We start from the raw sequence: 11,623 nt of genomic DNA on the forward strand, positions 1-11,623 counted from the left end.
CAAAGTATAGACAGCCTAGAGAACAAATGGCACGTTTGAAGACACCAGGAAATATTATAACGGTTTATGGTTGTAGAAACAATGACAACAGTACTACAGCACCAATCCAAGGTCAACACAATAGTACAAAAGTTCCAATATATCAGAAACGAACTTGGTCTCCAGTTTCCACCAACCAAAAATAACTCCATCCTTTTGGTGGGAGGAACCACTGGTGGTGGCTTTGAAACACTCAGAGGGGATAAAACACACTGTTTTATTACACAAAACCGAAGCTTACAATGAATGAAAACTTAACACAATACACGCCCTCTCTCTCTCTTTCTCTTACTAGTGTTCCTCTCAATTCTCTCCACACAAAATAACATAAGCTGGGCACTCTATTTATACACAAATCAAAATACGAAAATTCAAACTTTCTTCAAGTGTGAAGGCGGCTGGCGGCTGGGGGTGTGGAGGCGGCTGGCGGCTGCGGCTGGTGGCTGGCGGCTGGTCGGTGGTCGGTGGCTGGTGGCTGGTTGCCTTCCTTGACCATCTAGGAGCTTCTGGATTGAGTTTATTCAACAAATCTCCCCTTTAAACTCAATCGAGGGATGTCATGCCAAGCATGAATACTTCTTCCTTCAATGCCTTCTCTCTGCTTGTAGCCTTTATCCACTAATTTGGTTTTTGTCTTGTAGACCCTTTTGACACCTATTGCTTTCTTCTTTTCTGGTGGGTCCTTATCTGCATGGAAACAAAACAGAGTTGTATCTTCCATAACCTGAGTGGTATCGTACAACTCTTCAAGGTTTCGCATCTTTCTTGGTCCTTCTGACGAGGATGCTGATGGTGGTGTTGATGATGATGCTCCTGGTGTGTTCCTCCTGTTGAATACAGGGAATCTGTGCACCGGACTTTGTGGTTCAGCTGCTGGTATAAACACTGGACTTTGTGGTTCAGCTGCTGGCACAATCAGTTCTTCTGCAGGTACAATCGGTTCTTCGACAAGTACTGTTGGTACTTCTTCACCTTCAAGGATCAAATCAAGATTGATCCATTTGATTGCTTCTTGGTCATCACCATTCCATTGCCAAGATTTATCTTCTTCAAAGATAACATCTCTACTTGTAATCACCTTCTTTGTGATGGGATTATATAGCCTGTATCCCATCCTTCTTTCACCATATCCGACAAAGATGCATTTCTCACTCTTATCATCGAGCTTTCTCCTTCTTGCATCTGGGATCTTTGCATATGCCACACAACCAAAGACTCGTAGATGAGTAACACTTGGTTTGTGACCACTCCATGCTTCTTCTGGAGTGACTCCTTGCAAACTTCTGGTCGGGCAGCGATTCAATAGATACACTGCACATGACACAGCTTCAGCCCAGTATTGCTTGGGCAGCTTCTTTGCTTTGAGCAAACTTCTGGCCATGTCAAGAATCGTGCGATTCTTCCTTTCTGCTACACCATTCAGCTGTGGTGTATAAGCTGGTGTCGTCTGATGTCTGATGCCTTGTTGTGTACAATAGGCTTCAAAGTCATTGGCTGTATATTCTCCACCTTGATCAGATCTTACGGTTCTGATCGTGTAACCAGTTTGCTTCTCCACAATTGCTTTAAAATCTTTAAAACAATTGAATACTTCTGACTTCCTCTTCAGAAAGTATATCCACGTCTTTCTACTAAAATCATCAGTAAAAGTGAGGAAGTACCTATTTTGTCCAGTCGACATAGGCGTGATTGGGCCACACACATCTGTGTGTACTAATTCCAGTGGCCTCTTTGCTCTCCAGTTGACTTCTTTGGCAAAACTGGATCTGTGTTGTTTGCTGAGGACACAACTCTCACAGACTTCTTCTGGATGATCAATGTGAGGCAAACCTTTGACCATCTTCTTGCTTGCTAGCATCTTCAAACTCGTGAAATTCAGATGTCCAAGCCTCAGGTGCCAAAGCCATTCTTCACTGTTGGTGATGGCACTCAAACACCTTGTTGCATCATACTGGATGTTTAAAGGAAACATCCTATTCTTGGACATTTTCACATAGGCCATTAATCTCCAATTGTTGTCTCTAATTGCCAGATGACAATTCTCCGAGTAAAAAGTATAGCCTCTCTCCAAAAGTTGACCTAAGCTGATTAGGTTCTGTTTTATGGCTGGGACATAATAGACATCGGCGATGTAGCTGGAATCGCCATTCTTCATCTTGACTGGGATGTTGCCTTTACCTTTGAATGGAACCTTTGTGGTATCTCCAAAAGTAACTAGACCTTGCTTGGTCTCATCTAGATTACTAAATAACTCTCGGTAGCCGCACATGTGATTGCTGGCTCCAGTATCTAGATACCATATGTCCTCCTTTTTCTTATCAAGTCCTTGTTGGACAAGAAATGCAGTTTCTTCTATGTCATCCTTCTCTACATAGTTAGCTTGCTCACGTATCTCCAACGGAGCTTTTCTTCTGCATTCAGTGCTATAGTGCCCAAATTGATTGCAACTATAACATTTGATATTCCTCTTGTCACGGTTATTGTAACCGCCTCCTCTTCCTCTAGGAGTGAATGCTTGTTGGCCTCGGCCTCCTCTGGTGGTGTTTCTGCCACCTCTTCCTCTAAAGCTTGTATTCCAAGAACCTCTTCCTTGGAATCTTTGGAATCCTCCTCTGGATTGTTGACTTCCTCCTTGAGTGGTGTAGCCACTTGATGAAGTCTCCCCTTGCTCATATCTGTCCTTGAAAGACAGCTTTGCTTGTAAGGCATGCTCGATGGCCTTATCTCCATTTCGCTTTACTATCTTCTGCTCATGAGCTTGCAAAGAACTCATAAGCTCATCTACTGTCAACTTGTCCACTTCCTTGGATTCTTCAATGGCGACAACAACATGATCAAATTTTGGATCTAGGGATCTCAAAATTTTCTCCGTAATTCGAGCATCGATGAGGGCTTCTCCATTTCTTCTCATCTGGTTTACTATCACCATAATCCTTGTGTGATAATCAGAAATAGACTCCGAGGACTTCATTTGCAATAACTCAAATTCACCTCGCAAAGATTGAAGACGAATCTTCTTGATTCTATCAGCACCTTTGTATTTCTGTTGGAGAGCCTCCCATATATCATGTGATGTTTCAGCGGAAGCTATGATCTCGAATGTATCTTCATCAAGACCTTGGTAGATGATGGTCTTGGCTTTGTTGTCCTTCTTTCTGTTGACTTTCAAGGCTTGTTTTTGTGCCTCTTGTAAAGCATCTTCTCTTTCTTTGGACTCTGGTTCATCATAACCAGTTTGTACAATATCCAAACACTCTTGTGACCCAAGAAATGCCTTCAATCTGATGCACCAACTATCATAGTTGTCTTTGGTCAGCTTTGGAATGAGTGTATGTGTACCTTCTGTAGTCATTTTGCTCTTTTAATGACTATATCGCCTTCTGGAAGCCGAATTTGGCCAAACGGACACTGTAGATCGATCCGGAATGGTCCAAATAGTAGGGAACCGGTCTGACTTTGTTGAAATCGGGTCCGAAAATGGGTGAACCGGTCAAAAAATCACTTCTGTACGGCGGGCGGTTCGCTGGGTTGAACCGGGAATATTCTGTGGAATATTCTGGGAATATTCTGGGGAATATTCCTTCGGCTCGGCTGAGGCTTGAAAGCGGCTCGGCTCGGCGCGAGGTACGGCTCGGCTTGTGGCTCGGCTGGACTCGGCGTATACGGCTCGGCTAGGACTCGGCGTATACGGCTCGGCGCGACTCAAATATGGCGCGCGTGTGGCTCAGTCGTCTTCAACCTCGGGGCGCGTGGGATGCGCGTGGGCGATCTGGCTGAATATTCAGGCGGCGCGTGTGGGCTACTCCGAACTCCGATTTGGCTGATTTTTGCGGCAGGGAGTTCGTCTTGATGATCTCTACACTGTGGTATGATCAAAACTTGTTTTGAACAACTTTGAAAATTCGGATATACCCCAAAACACTTCTGTTTTCCGACGAACGGGGCTCTGATACCAATTGTTGGTGGGAGGAACCACTGGTGGTGGCTTTGAAACACTCAGAGGGGATAAAACACACTGTTTTATTACACAAAACCGAAGCTTACAATGAATGAAAACTTAACACAATACACGCCCTCTCTCTCTCTTTCTCTTACTAGTGTTCCTCTCAATTCTCTCCACACAAAATAACATAAGCTGGGCACTCTATTTATACACAAATCAAAATACGAAAATTCAAACTTTCTTCAAGTGTGAAGGCGGCTGGCGGCTGGGGGTGTGGAGGCGGCTGGCGGCTGCGGCTGGTGGCTGGCGGCTGGTCGGTGGTCGGTGGCTGGTGGCTGGTTGCCTTCCTTGACCATCTAGGAGCTTCTGGATTGAGTTTATTCAACACATCCATCCAACAAAACTTGAAATTTAATCATATCCCATTCAGCATGAGCAATCACTCCCCAACATCCCCAAAACTGATGGAAGCACCTATCTTCACCAAAACACCCTAATTCTCCAATCACTGTTCCCTACAATAACCCACCAAACCACACACATCCCTTATTGAAGTCTTACCCTTATGGTCCTCATCCTATTATCACACAAAATTCAAAATTCTAGCAAATAAATGACAATTCAAGCATGCTATAACATCAACCCAGAGGCCTAAACTCCAGCGCTCCAGTACAAAAACTCAAAATACAACTCAATCAGAATTGAACTAGTTTCTACCAACACAAAACAACTTCATGCATCCCGGCAGAACTGGAAACTTAAACACACCCTATTCAGCACAAGGAGTTACTCCTCGTCGTTCCAAAAACTGATGAAATTGCCTATCTTCACTAAAACACCCAAATCCCCTAATCCCTATTCCCTACAATAACCCACTAAACCACCAAGATCCCTCATCGCAATCTTAATCTCATGGCCCCCATCTCCATTGTCACACAAGAATTTGAACTTTTCATCAACCCAGAGGCCTAAGCTCCAACCCATCAGTTCAAAAGTTCAACAAATAACTCAATCTGAAATGAACTTAGTTTCAACTACCAAAAAGCAACTTCATTCATCACAGCAAAACTGAAAACTTAATCCCATCCCATTTGGCACAAGCATTCACTCCCTCATATCCCAAACAATGATTTCTTTCTTATGTTCAAGGGCTTTCTTTGATGCTTCACGATTCGGATCAGGTTTCCGGGCTTTCTTGCAAAAACATGGTCTCTAACGAAACCCCCTCTGATTTTGTATTTGTATTTAAAGTACAGTAATCTCCTTGGGTTGGAGTTCTTTTTGGGTGGTTTGTTGGGGTTGTGTTGTAAATTTATGTGCTGGTAGACCTGGTGGTGGCTATTAGGGTTTGAGATATGTTGGGTCGTAAGGGTTGGGCTGGGAAAGGACAGGCTGAATGTTTTGGGAGAAGCCCCATTAAAGCCGAGCTCTCTTTCTATTTCTAGACCCGTTTATTTACAAGAAAATAGGTTTTTTTTAGAAAGTGAATTCCGAGAAAAGTGAATTTTAAAAAAGAATTTTCTGATATTTGATAGTGTAATAAAAAATAAGTTGGAAAACATTTTCCAGTGTTTGGTTATGTCATGAAAAATAAGCTGGAAAATAACTTATTAATATTTTATTTTTCTCAAGTTTATTAAAAATAATGAGGAACAAATCTTACAAATTAAAAGGTTGAATGAGAATGAAATTGAAAAAATATATATAATTTCATTAATTATATCAAGTAAAATAAATAATAATCAAAATAATAGAGATCAAATCTAAAAAATTAAAAAAAAATGAAAGATGAAGAAATTAAAATAATAATAATAATCAACATTTCATAAATTATTCCAAATAAATAAGTAACAATCAAAAGAATGAGTACCAAATTTGATAGATAAAAAAATTTCAATAAAAAAATGATAAGGAAAAAGCAAATAACAATTATAAAAATAAGGACCAAAGTTAATATAAAAATAAAATTTTAAGAGATGAAATTGAAAAATAAATATTCAAAAAAAAAAATATATAGTAATCAAAAGTTTGAGGATCAAATTTGATATAATCAGCAAATAATAACATTTCTAAATTTTTCACAACATCCGGAAAGTGTTTTCGGCTTAAATTTTCAGGGAAAACACTTTCTTAAAAACCAAGCAAAATTTTCCTTTTACTGGAAAGTTTTTTCTGTTGACCAACTTTTCTAATGGCAAACAAACACAAAAAAGTTTGGAAAGTGATTTCCCGGAAACCACTTTCCGGAAAACAAACACATCTAAAAGGGAAAATACTTTCCTAAAAACCAAGCCAAATTTTTCTTTGACTGAAAAGTGTTTTCCGTTGACCGAAAAATATTTTCCGTTGACTAGAAAGCATTTTCCGTTAACCGGAAAGTGTTTTCCGTTAACCAACTTTCCTAATGACAAACAAACACAAGAAAGTTTGGGAAATGGTTTTCCAAAAACTACTTTCCGAGAAACAAACATGCCCTAGGCTTAATGAAGTTTCCTTAAAAGCTCTGTGATGAAATAGTAATAACAATAATAATAATAATAATATTTTTATGAAAAAAAATATATAAGGCCAAATTTAATTTTAATCAACGAGGCTATATTTTTCAAACCCAATTAAATGTATATTATTTATGGTGTTGTAACCCATTTTTGGATCCCCACAAAAAATAAAATAAATAGCCAAAAGAGGTTAGAAAAAATAACAGGAGGCATGAAGCGCCCAGAAAACGGTCAGAAAAATTAGTCAAAGAGGTTAAAAAATACAAAGATGGATTTTTGACAATATATTCTTGAATGATGAGAGCCCTGGTGGATAAGAAAATTTGATTTTTTGAGGAGGAAAGTCCAAATTTGGAGGTTTATGGACTTAATTGGATTTTTAATTGAATTTATAGAGGATTTGAGTGCAAGAAAAATTGATTTTTAAGTCAATTTGGGCTTTAATTAGAAGAAATTTAAGTTCTGGGACCAAAATATATTTTTTAGAAATTTATTAGGTCAAATCAGGGGCTTAATTGCATAAATATTGAAGTTTAATGGCCAATTAGGGGCTTAATTGTGAAAATCCGAAACCAGGGACCAATTTGGAAAAGGCGCGAAGATAGAGGGGGCTGTATTGAATTGATTCAGGGGCCTAATTGAAGAAATTGAAAGTTTATTGATCAATTGAGGGTCAAATTGCATAAATCAGAGGACAAGGATCAAAGTGGAAAAGGCGGCCAAATATAAGGGCGGCAATTGAATTTTCGAAGGATGCAATTGAAATGAACAAAAGAAAATTGAGGGCTGATTTGAAAATGGACACGTTCTGGCGCCACATTTAAATGAAACGGCGCGTTTTGTCCAAAACGACACCGTTTCATGTAAAAAAAAAAAAAAAGAGGACAAAACGGTGTCGTTTTGAACGACACTGTTCCCCTTTCTTCTTCCCCTGGACGTGCAGCAGGGGAAGAGGAAGCATTTTTTTTTTCCTCTTTCTTCATTACTCCCTGCGATCCGCTTGCCCTGCAGAAGACTCGAAACCCCAAGCGCCGTGATGATGAGAAGTCAGGGGCGCCGCGCCTTGCCAGCCGCGCCCACCAACCAAACCGATGCTGCCCCGCTCCCCAAGCAGCCATAATGACACCCCCGCTACCCTTTACTCTATAAATACTGCTCTGAAGACCAGTTCGCGGGGGGGGGGAGAACGATAAGAGGAACTGAGGGACGAACGAAGAGGAAACGAAGAGAAATAGAGAACGAACCGAGGGGAGAGAACGAACCGAACAAAAGAGAACCACTGATAAACACAAACGGAGAGGAAGGGAAAGCTTGAAACCGGGAGAGAACTTAGAAAACAAAAACAAAGCAACGAACCGAGGGAACGTCGCCGAACCGCTTGAAGCAGTAGCACCGCTGCTAGAGTCGCCGTCCGTGAGCCACGACAGCGCCACCGGCCTCCACCACAGCATCACCCGCGAAGCATTCCGATCAGCAAGTCACTGCCTCCTCCACGCCAGGTAAAGTCTTCTTTTCCCCTGCATTTTTTTGCTGCCTGAGTGTTCCTCCTGCATGCAGAATCGTTCTGCATGCAGGAGGAGGGGAGGGGAAAAATAATTCCCCCCCCATTGGGTCTTTTGCTGGGCCAGGCTTCTGGCCCAGCTTTGATGTATTTCTGGGCCAGACCGATTCTGGCCCAGCCTTGCATGTCTGGGCCGGGTCTGGCCCAGACTAAAGAGAAATCTTGTTGGGCCGAGATCGGCCCAACCTTTTTGGGCTGAGTCCGGCCCAGTTAGTTGGGCCGGCCCAGCCCGCATAATATATTATATTATTTACTATATTGTTTTATATTATTTATATATATATGGATATATATATATATATATATATATATATATATATAATTAATTAAAAAAAAGATATTCTGAAAAATCTTTGAAAAAAAAATTGTTAATTTTCCTGCATATTTTTATCAAAATGACTTAATATTTGTTTGTATTTTTATACCGTAAAGATACAAATCTAGTATTAAAATACCCGGTTTTTCGTCAAAAACATCAAAAAAATTTAAACAAAAAATATATTTTACTTTCAAAAATTATGAAAAATCCTTAAAAATATTGTTGATTTTCCTGCATATATTTATCAAAATGACTTAATATTTGTTTGTATTTTTTATACCGTAAAGATACAAATCTAGTATTAAAATACCCGTTTTTTTTCAAGAAAAAAAAAAAGTTTATAAAAAACAAAAAATGTTTTGTTTTCATGCATACGGCCTAGTCTCTCTAATATATATATATATATATATATAAATATTATGACATCGTATTTTCACACAACAAAGGAAATTTCAAAATAATATATGTATTAGCATGCACTTTGGCTTTAATAACCAGTTTATTCAAGCCATGAGAACTATGCCAATATTTCAAAAATTCTAAAAAATTCTTTTTGTCTTCTTATAGTATTTGGGATTATGAATTTATACGTAAAACGTATTCCTAATATTAAAAATAAGTTTTTTGTATAGACGTTAGAACAGTTAGGATTTTACCCGATGAGATAAACACCTCCTTACCGAGAAGGATTTTTCTTGAACCATGGACTGACCAACAACTAGAAACACAATAACACCTTAGTTTTTATCAGACAATCAAACAATGCAGCTTACCTTAGGTAAGGCGTATTTGGGGTGCTAATACCTTCTCTTTACGCAACCAGTCCCCGTACCCGATCTCTGAGACCAGTTAGGGTTCCTAGTGACCAAAATACTAGGTGGCGACTCCCATTCCATTTTCTACCAATGAACGACAAGAATTCCTTGTCTCCCCATATTTGCCAAATAGATATAGATTTACATTGTAGATTTAAAATGGAAACAAACCCAATTATATTTTCGCCGCGACGCCGCACACGTGCGACATATGGTATGGAAAATTTTCTAGAATTCTATAGAAATCATATTATAAATAAAAAATTACAATTGACTTTCCATGAGGTTCTGGTAATCAATTTTCTTTGAACAACTTGATCTCAAGAGAAAAAACAAATATGTACCCATTTATCATTTATTTAACAGTTTTTGATAATTTTGGTTACTTAATTTTTTTATAGTCTTTCAGTTGGGATGAAACGGGACAAAAACAAATTAATCTCTAGAATAATTTGATAATGAATTTATTTAGTTTTAAAATAAAAAGGTATATGGAAACATATCTTATTTGGCACCGCTATATATATATATATATAATCTAAAACACTCTCGAGACATAAATTGTTATTCATTACAATAATCACTACCAGAAAATCAATAAATACAAACAGAAATACCGAGGGAATATTCCCGTCGGTAAATTTCCGAGGGAATTTACCGACAGAAATATTCCCTCGGTATATACTGAGGGATTTACCATGGGAAAAAAAATTAAAACAAAGCAAAAAAAAATAATGACGTGTCATTTTTTATCAACGGAATTACCGACGGAATTTTTTCCATCGGTAATTTCGCTGGTAAATCCGTTGGTAAAATGTGAACACTGTTCATCATGTCAATTACAAAGGGAATTACCGACGGAATTTTCCGTCAGTATTTTCCAGAGAACTCCAGGACTATTCACTTTCCAATTGCACTGTTAATTGTTGTTATTTACGGACAAAATCACCGACGGATTGAAAATTCATCGGTGTTATTTGGCGGTTTTTTGAAAAAATTCAATTGATTTAAAATTTTCATTTAAATATTACAGACGGAATCACTGACGGATTGAAAAATCGTCGGTAATTTTTGGCGGTTTCTGAAAACTTTTTACAAAATTGAAAATTTAAAATAAACATTACCGACGAAATTACCGATGAAATAATTAAAAAAATATTAATATTTAATTATCCGTCGGTAAATCCGTCGGTAACGCGCCCCAATAAAACACCTGAATCCGCTTATTTCACAAGAGACAGGCTCATTATTTCTTCTTCTTCTTCTTCTTCTACTACTTCTCCTTCTTCTTTCTTCTTCTACTACTTCTCCTTCTTCTTCTTCTTCTTCTTCTTCTTCACTATATGTAAAAAACATCAATATATATTTCTTTCTCTTCTTTTCTCTCCTCATCTCCTTCTCTTTTCCTCCATGCTCGGGTATGTCTTCTTCTTCTTTCTTCTTTTATCCTCTTAGTTTTTTTTAATTAATATGCTTTACAATTTTTTTTTCCTTAACTTCACTTGCAAGTACATTAAGGTAAGATTTTTCTTTTTTCTTATATTTTCATGATTTTTTTCACTATATTTGTTTTTTTATTTTATTTTTAATTGATTTTGTTCTTAATAATTGTATAAATGTTGTTGTGAGATTTTTTCTTTTTTATATGAGATTAATTTTTATTTGATTTATTTATAGGATTTTTAAATTTTTAGCAATTGCAACTTCATTTTTTTTCATATGAATTTTTTTAGTTGAATTAATTTTTTGTTTTATTTATTTGTTGCAAATTTGTTTGAGTTGATTTTCTTATTTTTTTTTCCAAGCATTTTGAGTATATATTATACAATGTTGATTTATGTTAATTTAATTATTTTATAAAATGAATTTTTTTAAAATGTTTTTAAATAATTACCGACGGAGAGAAAAATTCCCTTTTTAGATAAATTCGATGATAATTTTCAAAATTAATTCGATGATAATTTTTATCACTCTCAATCCAGAATCAAAGTGATCACAGTTAGAAAACAGTTGGCTTAATTAGTAAATCTACGCTTTGAAATAAATGTTTTATTTTATTTTTGTAAACTAAGAGATAAAATAATAAATTATTTCACCCCGATTAAAAAATTAGATGAGGAATTATTACATTCCAAGTTTGAAAATAGGAACAATAAAATCACTTGAAAATTCAATAATTCGTTTGTATTTTTTTTTCATTTATTTTGAGGCAGATGAAATCTGTGTTTTTTTTCTTTAATTTAAATTACATGGAGTAAATCTATCATATTATAAATTCTTGTGTAGTTTATTCCATCTACCAATAGACTGAATTTTTATGACCTTCTCTAATTTACTAAAAATAATTTCTTATAATTATTAAAATTCAATCCGGTTAAATTGATAACATTTTAACTTTTTTCTATGAAAACAATCTTGAATCAATATTATCTTAAATTTAGCAAGATC

The sequence above is a fragment of the Populus alba genome, chromosome 12, assembly GCF_005239225.2.
Source record: "Populus alba chromosome 12, ASM523922v2, whole genome shotgun sequence".
NCBI classification, from domain to species: Eukaryota; Viridiplantae; Streptophyta; class Magnoliopsida; order Malpighiales; family Salicaceae; genus Populus; species Populus alba.